We start from the raw sequence: 10,000 nt of genomic DNA, 5'->3' as shown, positions 1-10,000 counted from the left end.
GGGCGTTGCCAGGCTGGTATGGCCGTACGAAATAAGTTGACAACCATAGGCTACTTATCCATATACAGATTTAGCAATTGACAATGCAAGGTGGTCTCTCTCTCTCCCTCTCGTGTCAAAATGAAAACAGCTTCCAGCCCCTTTCATGAAGGACTACTTGTGCATATTGCAAGATTTCAGTTTCTAAGTGAATGAGCATACAGCACCTGGTATTCCCAGGCGGTCTCCCATCCAAGTACTAACCAGGCCCGACCCTGCTTAGCTTCCGAGATCAGACGAGATCGGGCGTTGCCAGGCTGGTATGGCCGTACGAAATAAATTGACAACCATAGGCTACTTATCCATATACAGATTTAGCAATTGACAATGCAAGGTGGTCTCTCTCTCTCTCTCTCGTGTCAAAATGAAAACAGCTTCCAGCCCCTTTCATGAAGGACTACTTGTGCATATTGCAAGATTTCAGTTTCTAAGTGAATGAGCAAAAGAGCATACAGCACCTGGTATTCCCAGGCGGTCTCCCATCCAAGTACTAACCAGGCCCGACCATGCTTAGCTTCCGAGATCAGACGAGATCGGGCGTTGCCAGGCTGGTATAGCCGTACAAAATAAGTTGACAACCATAGGCTACTTATCCATATACAGATTTAGCAATTGACAATGCAAGGTGGTCTCTCTCTCTCTCTCTCTCTCTCGTGTCAAAATGAATACAGCTTCCAGCCCCTTTCATGAAGGACTACTTGTGCATATTGCAAGATTTCAGTTTCTAAGTGAATGAGCAAAAGAGCATACAGCACCTGGTATTCCCAGGCGGTCTCCCATCCAAGTACTAACCAGGCCCGACCCTGCTTAGCTTCCGAGATCAGACGAGATCGGGCGTTGCCAGGCTGGTATGGCCGTACGAAATAAGTTGACAACCATAGGCTACTTATCCATATACAGATTTAGCAATTGACAATGCAAGGTGGTCTCTCTCTCTTTCTCTCTCTCTCTCTCGTGTCAAAATGAAAACAGCTTCCAGCCCCTTTCATGAAGGACTACTTGTGCATATTGCAAGATTTCAGTTTCTAAGTGAATGAGCAAAAGAGCATACAGCACCTGGTATTCCCAGGCGGTCTCCCATCCAAGTACTAACCAGGCCCGACCCTGCTTAGCTTCCGAGATCAGACGAGATCGGGCGTTGCCAGGCTGGTATGGCCGTACGAAGAAATAAGTTGACAACCATAGGCTACTTATCCATATACAGATTTAGCAATTGACAATGCAAGGTAGTCTCTCTCTCTCTCGTGTCAAAATGAAAACAGCTTCCAGCCCCTTTCATGAAGGACTACTTGTGCATATTGCAAGATTTCAGTTTCTAAGTGAATGAGCAAAAGAGCATACAGCACCTGGTATTCCCAGGCGGTCTCCCATCCAAGTACTAACCAGGCCCGACCATGCTTAGCTTCCGAGATCAGACGAGATCGGGCGTTGCCAGGCTGGTATAGCCGTACAAAATAAGTTGACAACCATAGGCTACTTATCCATATACAGATTTAGCAATTGACAATGCAAGGTGGTCTCTCTCTCTCTCTCTCTCTCTCGTGTCAAAATGAATACAGCTTCCAGCCCCTTTCATGAAGGACTACTTGTGCATATTGCAAGATTTCAGTTTCTAAGTGAATGAGCAAAAGAGCATACAGCACCTGGTATTCCCAGGCGGTCTCCCATCCAAGTACTAACCAGGCCCGACCCTGCTTAGCTTCCGAGATCAGACGAGATCGGGCGTTGCCAGGCTGGTATGGCCGTACGAGAATAAGTTGACAACCATAGGCTACTTATCCATATACAGATTTAGCAATTGACAATGCAAGGTGGTCTCTCTCTCTCTCTCTCTCTCTCTCTCTCGTGTCAAAATGAAAACAGCTTCCAGCCCCTTTCATGAAGGACTACTTGTGCATATTGCAAGATTTCAGTTTCTAAGTGAATGAGCAAAAGAGCATACAGCACCTGGTATTCCCAGGCGGTCTCCCATCCAAGTACTAACCAGTCCCGACCCTGCTTAGCTTCCGAGATCAGACGAGATCGGGCGTTGCCAGGCTGGTATGGCCGTACGAAATAAGTTGACAACCATAGGCTACTTATCCATATACAGATTTAGCAATTGACAATGCAAGGTAGTCTCTCTCTCTCTCGTGTCAAAATGAAAACAGCTTCCAGCCCCTTTCATGAAGGACTACTTGTGCATATTGCAAGATTTCAGTTTCTAAGTGAATGAGCAAAAGAGCATACAGCACCTGGTATTCCCAGGCGGTCTCCCATCCAAGTACTAACCAGGCCCAACCCTGCTTAGCTTCCGAGATCAGACGAGATCGGGCGTTGCCAGGCTGGTATGGCCGTACGAAATAAGTTGACAACCATAGGCTACTTATCCATATACAGATTTAGCAATTGACAATGCAAGGTGGTCTCTCTCTCTCCCTCTCGTGTCAAAATGAAAACAGCTTCCAGCCCCTTTCATGAAGGACTACTTGTGCATATTGCAAGATTTCAGTTTCTAAGTGAATGAGCATACAGCACCTGGTATTCCCAGGCGGTCTCCCATCCAAGTACTAACCAGGCCCGACCCTGCTTAGCTTCCGAGATCAGACGAGATCGGGCGTTGCCAGGCTGGTATGGCCGTACGAAATAAATTGACAACCATAGGCTACTTATCCATATACAGATTTAGCAATTGACAATGCAAGGTGGTCTCTCTCTCTCTCTCGTGTCAAAATGAAAACAGCTTCCAGCCCCTTTCATGAAGGACTACTTGTGCATATTGCAAGATTTCAGTTTCTAAGTGAATGAGCAAAAGAGCATACAGCACCTGGTATTCCCAGGCGGTCTCCCATCCAAGTACTAACCAGGCCCGACCATGCTTAGCTTCCGAGATCAGACGAGATCGGGCGTTGCCAGGCTGGTATAGCCGTACAAAATAAGTTGACAACCATAGGCTACTTATCCATATACAGATTTAGCAATTGACAATGCAAGGTGGTCTCTCTCTCTCTCTCTCTCTCTCGTGTCAAAATGAATACAGCTTCCAGCCCCTTTCATGAAGGACTACTTGTGCATATTGCAAGATTTCAGTTTCTAAGTGAATGAGCAAAAGAGCATACAGCACCTGGTATTCCCAGGCGGTCTCCCATCCAAGTACTAACCAGGCCCGACCCTGCTTAGCTTCCGAGATCAGACGAGATCGGGCGTTGCCAGGCTGGTATGGCCGTACGAAATAAGTTGACAACCATAGGCTACTTATCCATATACAGATTTAGCAATTGACAATGCAAGGTGGTCTCTCTCTCTTTCTCTCTCTCTCTCTCGTGTCAAAATGAAAACAGCTTCCAGCCCCTTTCATGAAGGACTACTTGTGCATATTGCAAGATTTCAGTTTCTAAGTGAATGAGCAAAAGAGCATACAGCACCTGGTATTCCCAGGCGGTCTCCCATCCAAGTACTAACCAGGCCCGACCCTGCTTAGCTTCCGAGATCAGACGAGATCGGGCGTTGCCAGGCTGGTATGGCCGTACGAAATAAGTTGACAACCATAGGCTACTTATCCATATACAGATTTAGCAATTGACAATGCAAGGTAGTCTCTCTCTCTCTCGTGTCAAAATGAAAACAGCTTCCAGCCCCTTTCATGAAGGACTACTTGTGCATATTGCAAGATTTCAGTTTCTAAGTGAATGAGCAAAAGAGCATACAGCACCTGGTATTCCCAGGCGGTCTCCCATCCAAGTACTAACCAGGCCCGACCATGCTTAGCTTCCGAGATCAGACGAGATCGGGCGTTGCCAGGCTGGTATAGCCGTACAAAATAAGTTGACAACCATAGGCTACTTATCCATATACAGATTTAGCAATTGACAATGCAAGGTGGTCTCTCTCTCTCTCTCTCTCTCTCGTGTCAAAATGAATACAGCTTCCAGCCCCTTTCATGAAGGACTACTTGTGCATATTGCAAGATTTCAGTTTCTAAGTGAATGAGCAAAAGAGCATACAGCACCTGGTATTCCCAGGCGGTCTCCCATCCAAGTACTAACCAGGCCCGACCCTGCTTAGCTTCCGAGATCAGACGAGATCGGGCGTTGCCAGGCTGGTATGGCCGTACGAAATAAGTTGACAACCATAGGCTACTTATCCATATACAGATTTAGCAATTGACAATGCAAGGTGGTCTCTCTCTCTCTCTCTCTCTCTCTCTCTCGTGTCAAAATGAAAACAGCTTCCAGCCCCTTTCATGAAGGACTACTTGTGCATATTGCAAGATTTCAGTTTCTAAGTGAATGAGCAAAAGAGCATACAGCACCTGGTATTCCCAGGCGGTCTCCCATCCAAGTACTAACCAGGCCCGACCCTGCTTAGCTTCCGAGATCAGACGAGATCGGGCGTTGCCAGGCTGGTATGGCCGTACGAAATAAGTTGACAACCATAGGCTACTTATCCATATACAGATTTAGCAATTGACAATGCAAGGTAGTCTCTCTCTCTCTCGTGTCAAAATGAAAACAGCTTCCAGCCCCTTTCATGAAGGACTACTTGTGCATATTGCAAGATTTCAGTTTCTAAGTGAATGAGCAAAAGAGCATACAGCACCTGGTATTCCCAGGCGGTCTCCCATCCAAGTACTAACCAGGCCCGACCCTGCTTAGCTTCCGAGATCAGACGAGATCGGGCGTTGCCAGGCTGGTATGGCCGTACGAAATAAGTTGACAACCATAGGCTACTTATCCATATACAGATTTAGCAATTGACAATGCAAGGTAGTCTCTCTCTCTCTCTCTCTCGTGTCAAAATGAAAACAGCTTCCAGCCCCTTTCATGAAGGACTACTTGTGCATATTGCAAGATTTCAGTTTCTAAGTGAATGAGCAAAAGAGCATACAGCACCTGGTATTCCCAGGCGGTCTCCCATCCAAGTACTAACCAGGCCCGACCCTGCTTAGCTTCCGAGATCAGACGAGATCGGGCGTTGCCAGGCTGGTATGGCCGTACGAAATAAGTTGACAACCATAGGCTACTTATCCATATACAGATTTAGCAATTGACAATGCAAGGTGGTCTCTCTCTCTCTCTCTTGTGTCAAAATGAAAACAGCTTCCAGCCCATTTCATGAAGGACTACTTGTGCATATTGCAAGATTTCAGTTTCTAAGTGAATGAGCAAAGGAGCATACAGCACCTGGTATTCCCAGGCGGTCTCCCATCCAAGTACTAACCAGGCCCGACCCTGCTTAGCTTCCGAGATCAGACGAGATCGGGCGTTGCCAGGCTGGTATGGCCGTACGAAATAAGTTGACAACCATAGGCTACTTATCCATATACAGATTTAGCAATTGACAATGCAAGGTGGTCTCTCTCTCTCTCTCTCTCTCTCGTGTCAAAATGAAAACAGCTTCCAGCCCCTTTCATGAAGGACTACTTGTGCATATTGCAAGATTTCAGTTTCTAAGTGAATGAGCAAAAGAGCATACAGCACCTGGTATTCCCAGGCGGTCTCCCATCCAAGTACTAACCAGGCCCAACCCTGCTTAGCTTCCGAGATCAGACGAGATCGGGCGTTGCCAGGCTGGTATGGCCGTACGAAATAAGTTGACAACCATAGGCTACTTATCCATATACAGATTTAGCAATTGACAATGCAAGGTGGTCTCTCTCTCTCTCTCTCTCTCTCTCTCTCGTGTCAAAATGAAAACAGCTTCCAGCCCCTTTCATGAAGGACTACTTGTGCATATTGCAAGATTTCAGTTTCTAAGTGAATGAGCAAAAGAGCATACAGCACCTGGTATTCCCAGGCGGTCTCCCATCCAAGTACTAACCAGGCCCGACCCTGCTTAGCTTCCGAGATCAGACGAGATCGGGCGTTGCCAGGCTGGTATGGCCGTACGAAATAAGTTGACAACCATAGGCTACTTATCCATATACAGATTTAGCAATTGACAATGCAAGGTGGTCTCTCTCTCTCTCTCTCTCTCTCTCGTGTCAAAATGAAAACAGCTTCCAGCCCCTTTCATGAAGGACTACTTGTGCATATTGCAAGATTTCAGTTTCTAAGTGAATGAGCAAAAGAGCATACAGCACCTGGTATTCCCAGGCGGTCTCCCATCCAAGTACTAACCAGGCCCGACCCTGCTTAGCTTCCGAGATCAGACGAGATCGGGCATTGCCAGGCTGGTATGGCCGTACGAAATGAGTTGACAACCATAGGCTACTTATCCATATACAGATTTAGCAATTGACAATGCAAGGTAGTCTCTCTCTCTCTCTCTCTCTCTCTCTCGTGTCAAAATGAAAACAGCTTCCAGCCCCTTTCATGAAGGACTACTTGTGCATATTGCAAGATTTCAGTTTCTAAGTGAATGAGCAAAAGAGCATACAGCACCTGGTATTCCCAGGCGGTCTCCCATCCAAGTACTAACCAGGCCCGACCATGCTTAGCTTCCGAGATCAGACGAGATCGGGCGTTGCCAGGCTGGTATAGCCGTACAAAATAAGTTGACAACCATAGGCTACTTATCCATATACAGATTTAGCAATTGACAATGCAAGGTGGTCTCTCTCTCTCTCTCTCTCTCTCGTGTCAAAATGAAAACAGCTTCCAGCCCCTTTCATGAAGGACTACTTGTGCATATTGCAAGATTTCAGTTTCTAAGTGAATGAGCAAAAGAGCATACAGCACCTGGTATTCCCAGGCGGTCTCCCATCCAAGTACTAACCAGGCCCGACCCTGCTTAGCTCCGAGATCAGACGAGATCGGGCGTTGCCAGGCTGGTATAGCCGTACAAAATAAGTTGACAACCATAGGCTACTTATCCATATACAGATTTAGCAATTGACAATGCAAGGTAGTCTCTCTCTCTCTCTCTCTCTCTCTCTCTCTCTCGTGTCAAAATGAAAACAGCTTCCAGCCCCTTTCATGAAGGACTACTTGTGCATATTGCAAGATTTCAGTTTCTAAGTGAATGAGCAAAAGAGCATACAGCACCTGGTATTCCCAGGCGGTCTCCCATCCAAGTACTAACCAGGCCCAACCCTGCTTAGCTTCCGAGATCAGACGAGATCGGGCGTTGCCAGGCTGGTATGGCCGTACGAAATAAGTTGACAACCATAGGCTACTTATCCATATACAGATTTAGCAATTGACAATGCAAGGTGGTCTCTCTCTCTCTCTCTCTCGTGTCAAAATGAAAACAGCTTCCAGCCCCTTTCATGAAGGACTACTTGTGCATATTGCAAGATTTCAGTTTCTAAGTGAATGAGCATACAGCACCTGGTATTCCCAGGCGGTCTCCCATCCAAGTACTAACCAGGCCCGACCCTGCTTAGCTTCCGAGATCAGACGAGATCGGGCGTTGCCAGGCTGGTATGGCCGTACGAAATAAGTTGACAACCATAGGCTACTTATCCATATACAGATTTAGCAATTGACAATGCAAGGTGGTCTCTCTCTCTCTCTCTCGTGTCAAAATGAAAACAGCTTCCAGCCCCTTTCATGAAGGACTACTTGTGCATATTGCAAGATTTCAGTTTCTAAGTGAATGAGCAAAAGAGCATACAGCACCTGGTATTCCCAGGCGGTCTCCCATCCAAGTACTAACCAGGCCCGACCATGCTTAGCTTCCGAGATCAGACGAGATCGGGCGTTGCCAGGCTGGTATAGCCGTACAAAATAAGTTGACAACCATAGGCTACTTATCCATATACAGATTTAGCAATTGACAATGCAAGGTGGTCTCTCTCTCTCTCTCTCTCTCTCGTGTCAAAATGAATACAGCTTCCAGCCCCTTTCATGAAGGACTACTTGTGCATATTGCAAGATTTCAGTTTCTAAGTGAATGAGCAAAAGAGCATACAGCACCTGGTATTCCCAGGCGGTCTCCCATCCAAGTACTAACCAGGCCCGACCCTGCTTAGCTTCCGAGATCAGACGAGATCGGGCGTTGCCAGGCTGGTATGGCCGTACGAAATAAGTTGACAACCATAGGCTACTTATCCATATACAGATTTAGCAATTGACAATGCAAGGTGGTCTCTCTCTCTCTCTCTCTCTCTCTCTCTCGTGTCAAAATGAAAACAGCTTCCAGCCCCTTTCATGAAGGACTACTTGTGCATATTGCAAGATTTCAGTTTCTAAGTGAATGAGCAAAAGAGCATACAGCACCTGGTATTCCCAGGCGGTCTCCCATCCAAGTACTAACCAGGCCCAACCCTGCTTAGCTTCCGAGATCAGACGAGATCGGGCGTTGCCAGGCTGGTATGGCCGTACGAAATAAGTTGACAACCATAGGCTACTTATCCATATACAGATTTAGCAATTGACAATGCAAGGTGGTCTCTCTCTCTCTCTCTCTCCCTCTCGTGTCAAAATGAAAACAGCTTCCAGCCCCTTTCATGAAGGACTACTTGTGCATATTGCAAGATTTCAGTTTCTAAGTGAATGAGCATACAGCACCTGGTATTCCCAGGCGGTCTCCCATCCAAGTACTAACCAGGCCCGACCCTGCTTAGCTTCCGAGATCAGACGAGATCGGGCGTTGCCAGGCTGGTATGGCCGTACGAAATAAGTTGACAACCATAGGCTACTTATCCATATACAGATTTAGCAATTGACAATGCAAGGTAGTCTCTCTCTCTCTCGTGTCAAAATGAAAACAGCTTCCAGCCCCTTTCATGAAGGACTACTTGTGCATATTGCAAGATTTCAGTTTCTAAGTGAATGAGCAAAAGAGCATACAGCACCTGGTATTCCCAGGCGGTCTCCCATCCAAGTACTAACCAGGCCCGACCCTGCTTAGCTTCCGAGATCAGACGAGATCGGGCGTTGCCAGGCTGGTATGGCCGTACGAAATAAGTTGACAACCATAGGCTACTTATCCATATACAGATTTAGCAATTGACAATGCAAGGTAGTCTCTCTCTCTCTCTCGTGTCAAAATGAAAACAGCTTCCAGCCCCTTTCATGAAGGACTACTTGTGCATATTGCAAGATTTCAGTTTCTAAGTGAATGAGCAAAAGAGCATACAGCACCTGGTATTCCCAGGCGGTCTCCCATCCAAGTACTAACCAGGCCCGACCCTGCTTAGCTTCCGAGATCAGACGAGATCGGGCGTTGCCAGGCTGGTATGGCCGTACGAAATAAGTTGACAACCATAGGCTACTTATCCATATACAGATTTAGCAATTGACAATGCAAGGTGGTCTCTCTCTCTCTCTCTTGTGTCAAAATGAAAACAGCTTCCAGCCCATTTCATGAAGGACTACTTGTGCATATTGCAAGATTTCAGTTTCTAAGTGAATGAGCAAAGGAGCATACAGCACCTGGTATTCCCAGGCGGTCTCCCATCCAAGTACTAACCAGGCCCGACCCTGCTTAGCTTCCGAGATCAGACGAGATCGGGCGTTGCCAGGCTGGTATGGCCGTACGAAATAAGTTGACAACCATAGGCTACTTATCCATATACAGATTTAGCAATTGACAATGCAAGGTGGTCTCTCTCTCTCTCTCTCTCGTGTCAAAATGAAAACAGCTTCCAGCCCCTTTCATGAAGGACTACTTGTGCATATTGCAAGATTTCAGTTTCTAAGTGAATGAGCAAAAGAGCATACAGCACCTGGTATTCCCAGGCGGTCTCCCATCCAAGTACTAACCAGGCCCAACCCTGCTTAGCTTCCGAGATCAGACGAGATCGGGCGTTGCCAGGCTGGTATGGCCGTACGAAATAAGTTGACAACCATAGGCTACTTATCCATATACAGATTTAGCAATTGACAATGCAAGGTGGTCTCTCTCTCTCTCTCTCTCTCTCTCTCTCTCTCGTGTCAAAATGAAAACAGCTTCCAGCCCCTTTCATGAAGGACTACTTGTGCATATTGCAAGATTTCAGTTTCTAAGTGAATGAGCAAAAGAGCATACAGCACCTGGTATTCCCAGGCGGTCTCCCATCCAAGTACTAACCAGGCCCGACCCTGCTTAGCTTCCG

At 46.8% G+C, this 10,000-nt stretch overlaps 27 non-coding genes and 8 pseudogenes across 27 annotated transcripts in view; all 35 read right to left on the bottom strand.

Annotated features, from left to right (window-relative positions):
* The window catches only part of LOC146231514 (5S ribosomal RNA), a 119-nt gene extending 89 nt beyond the window's left edge, over positions 1-30 (bottom strand). The window contains exon 1 of the ribosomal RNA XR_014744156.1: positions 1-30. This exon is cut by the window's left edge and continues 89 nt beyond it. This is a non-coding gene — a ribosomal RNA (5S ribosomal RNA).
* Positions 31-194: 164 nt separating this feature from the next.
* Positions 195-313, bottom strand: LOC146231513 (5S ribosomal RNA). The gene has a single exon (XR_014744163.1). It is a non-coding gene; the product is annotated as a 5S ribosomal RNA (ribosomal RNA).
* Positions 314-485: 172 nt separating this feature from the next.
* Positions 486-604, bottom strand: LOC146231512 (5S ribosomal RNA; annotated as a pseudogene).
* A 178-nt stretch (positions 605-782) lies between these two features.
* Positions 783-901, bottom strand: LOC146231511 (5S ribosomal RNA). Its single transcript, XR_014744162.1, has one exon. It is a non-coding gene; the product is annotated as a 5S ribosomal RNA (ribosomal RNA).
* A 182-nt stretch (positions 902-1,083) lies between these two features.
* LOC146231510 (5S ribosomal RNA) lies at positions 1,084-1,202 on the bottom strand. Its single transcript, XR_014744161.1, has one exon. It is a non-coding gene; the product is annotated as a 5S ribosomal RNA (ribosomal RNA).
* A 171-nt stretch (positions 1,203-1,373) lies between these two features.
* Positions 1,374-1,492, bottom strand: LOC146231509 (5S ribosomal RNA; annotated as a pseudogene).
* A 178-nt stretch (positions 1,493-1,670) lies between these two features.
* Positions 1,671-1,789, bottom strand: LOC146231508 (5S ribosomal RNA). The gene has a single exon (XR_014744160.1). It is a non-coding gene; the product is annotated as a 5S ribosomal RNA (ribosomal RNA).
* A 185-nt stretch (positions 1,790-1,974) lies between these two features.
* LOC146231507 (5S ribosomal RNA) lies at positions 1,975-2,093 on the bottom strand (annotated as a pseudogene).
* A 168-nt stretch (positions 2,094-2,261) lies between these two features.
* LOC146231506 (5S ribosomal RNA) lies at positions 2,262-2,380 on the bottom strand. Its single transcript, XR_014744145.1, has one exon. It is a non-coding gene; the product is annotated as a 5S ribosomal RNA (ribosomal RNA).
* A 164-nt stretch (positions 2,381-2,544) lies between these two features.
* On the bottom strand, positions 2,545-2,663 carry LOC146231505 (5S ribosomal RNA). The gene has a single exon (XR_014744159.1). It is a non-coding gene; the product is annotated as a 5S ribosomal RNA (ribosomal RNA).
* A 170-nt stretch (positions 2,664-2,833) lies between these two features.
* On the bottom strand, positions 2,834-2,952 carry LOC146231504 (5S ribosomal RNA; annotated as a pseudogene).
* Positions 2,953-3,130: 178 nt separating this feature from the next.
* On the bottom strand, positions 3,131-3,249 carry LOC146231503 (5S ribosomal RNA). Its single transcript, XR_014744158.1, has one exon. It is a non-coding gene; the product is annotated as a 5S ribosomal RNA (ribosomal RNA).
* A 182-nt stretch (positions 3,250-3,431) lies between these two features.
* Positions 3,432-3,550, bottom strand: LOC146231502 (5S ribosomal RNA). Its single transcript, XR_014744157.1, has one exon. It is a non-coding gene; the product is annotated as a 5S ribosomal RNA (ribosomal RNA).
* Positions 3,551-3,718: 168 nt separating this feature from the next.
* Positions 3,719-3,837, bottom strand: LOC146231501 (5S ribosomal RNA; annotated as a pseudogene).
* A 178-nt stretch (positions 3,838-4,015) lies between these two features.
* LOC146231500 (5S ribosomal RNA) lies at positions 4,016-4,134 on the bottom strand. The gene has a single exon (XR_014744155.1). It is a non-coding gene; the product is annotated as a 5S ribosomal RNA (ribosomal RNA).
* A 184-nt stretch (positions 4,135-4,318) lies between these two features.
* On the bottom strand, positions 4,319-4,437 carry LOC146231499 (5S ribosomal RNA). Its single transcript, XR_014744154.1, has one exon. It is a non-coding gene; the product is annotated as a 5S ribosomal RNA (ribosomal RNA).
* Positions 4,438-4,605: 168 nt separating this feature from the next.
* LOC146231498 (5S ribosomal RNA) lies at positions 4,606-4,724 on the bottom strand. The gene has a single exon (XR_014744153.1). It is a non-coding gene; the product is annotated as a 5S ribosomal RNA (ribosomal RNA).
* Positions 4,725-4,898: 174 nt separating this feature from the next.
* LOC146231497 (5S ribosomal RNA) lies at positions 4,899-5,017 on the bottom strand. The gene has a single exon (XR_014744152.1). It is a non-coding gene; the product is annotated as a 5S ribosomal RNA (ribosomal RNA).
* Positions 5,018-5,189: 172 nt separating this feature from the next.
* Positions 5,190-5,308, bottom strand: LOC146231496 (5S ribosomal RNA). Its single transcript, XR_014744151.1, has one exon. It is a non-coding gene; the product is annotated as a 5S ribosomal RNA (ribosomal RNA).
* Positions 5,309-5,486: 178 nt separating this feature from the next.
* On the bottom strand, positions 5,487-5,605 carry LOC146231495 (5S ribosomal RNA). Its single transcript, XR_014744134.1, has one exon. It is a non-coding gene; the product is annotated as a 5S ribosomal RNA (ribosomal RNA).
* Positions 5,606-5,789: 184 nt separating this feature from the next.
* On the bottom strand, positions 5,790-5,908 carry LOC146231494 (5S ribosomal RNA). Its single transcript, XR_014744150.1, has one exon. It is a non-coding gene; the product is annotated as a 5S ribosomal RNA (ribosomal RNA).
* Positions 5,909-6,088: 180 nt separating this feature from the next.
* On the bottom strand, positions 6,089-6,207 carry LOC146231493 (5S ribosomal RNA). Its single transcript, XR_014745533.1, has one exon. It is a non-coding gene; the product is annotated as a 5S ribosomal RNA (ribosomal RNA).
* Positions 6,208-6,389: 182 nt separating this feature from the next.
* On the bottom strand, positions 6,390-6,508 carry LOC146231492 (5S ribosomal RNA; annotated as a pseudogene).
* A 178-nt stretch (positions 6,509-6,686) lies between these two features.
* LOC146231491 (5S ribosomal RNA) lies at positions 6,687-6,804 on the bottom strand (annotated as a pseudogene).
* A 188-nt stretch (positions 6,805-6,992) lies between these two features.
* On the bottom strand, positions 6,993-7,111 carry LOC146231490 (5S ribosomal RNA). The gene has a single exon (XR_014744122.1). It is a non-coding gene; the product is annotated as a 5S ribosomal RNA (ribosomal RNA).
* A 166-nt stretch (positions 7,112-7,277) lies between these two features.
* On the bottom strand, positions 7,278-7,396 carry LOC146231489 (5S ribosomal RNA). Its single transcript, XR_014744149.1, has one exon. It is a non-coding gene; the product is annotated as a 5S ribosomal RNA (ribosomal RNA).
* A 172-nt stretch (positions 7,397-7,568) lies between these two features.
* On the bottom strand, positions 7,569-7,687 carry LOC146231488 (5S ribosomal RNA; annotated as a pseudogene).
* Positions 7,688-7,865: 178 nt separating this feature from the next.
* LOC146231487 (5S ribosomal RNA) lies at positions 7,866-7,984 on the bottom strand. Its single transcript, XR_014744148.1, has one exon. It is a non-coding gene; the product is annotated as a 5S ribosomal RNA (ribosomal RNA).
* Positions 7,985-8,168: 184 nt separating this feature from the next.
* On the bottom strand, positions 8,169-8,287 carry LOC146231486 (5S ribosomal RNA). The gene has a single exon (XR_014744111.1). It is a non-coding gene; the product is annotated as a 5S ribosomal RNA (ribosomal RNA).
* Positions 8,288-8,459: 172 nt separating this feature from the next.
* Positions 8,460-8,578, bottom strand: LOC146231485 (5S ribosomal RNA). The gene has a single exon (XR_014744147.1). It is a non-coding gene; the product is annotated as a 5S ribosomal RNA (ribosomal RNA).
* A 168-nt stretch (positions 8,579-8,746) lies between these two features.
* LOC146231484 (5S ribosomal RNA) lies at positions 8,747-8,865 on the bottom strand. The gene has a single exon (XR_014744146.1). It is a non-coding gene; the product is annotated as a 5S ribosomal RNA (ribosomal RNA).
* A 170-nt stretch (positions 8,866-9,035) lies between these two features.
* On the bottom strand, positions 9,036-9,154 carry LOC146231483 (5S ribosomal RNA). Its single transcript, XR_014744144.1, has one exon. It is a non-coding gene; the product is annotated as a 5S ribosomal RNA (ribosomal RNA).
* Positions 9,155-9,326: 172 nt separating this feature from the next.
* LOC146231482 (5S ribosomal RNA) lies at positions 9,327-9,445 on the bottom strand. Its single transcript, XR_014744143.1, has one exon. It is a non-coding gene; the product is annotated as a 5S ribosomal RNA (ribosomal RNA).
* Positions 9,446-9,619: 174 nt separating this feature from the next.
* Positions 9,620-9,738, bottom strand: LOC146231481 (5S ribosomal RNA). The gene has a single exon (XR_014744100.1). It is a non-coding gene; the product is annotated as a 5S ribosomal RNA (ribosomal RNA).
* A 188-nt stretch (positions 9,739-9,926) lies between these two features.
* LOC146231480 (5S ribosomal RNA) overlaps positions 9,927-10,000 on the bottom strand; it is a 119-nt gene continuing 45 nt past the window's right edge. The window contains exon 1 of the ribosomal RNA XR_014744142.1: positions 9,927-10,000. This exon is cut by the window's right edge and continues 45 nt beyond it. This is a non-coding gene — a ribosomal RNA (5S ribosomal RNA).

Source organism: Hypomesus nipponensis, chromosome 24 (assembly GCF_054491055.1).
Source record: "Hypomesus nipponensis isolate SF chromosome 24, ASM5449105v1, whole genome shotgun sequence".
Lineage (NCBI taxonomy): Eukaryota > Metazoa > Chordata > Actinopteri > Osmeriformes > Osmeridae > Hypomesus > Hypomesus nipponensis.
The sequence above is the reverse complement of the archived record's forward strand: the minus strand, read 5'-3'. Positions and strand labels throughout refer to the sequence as shown.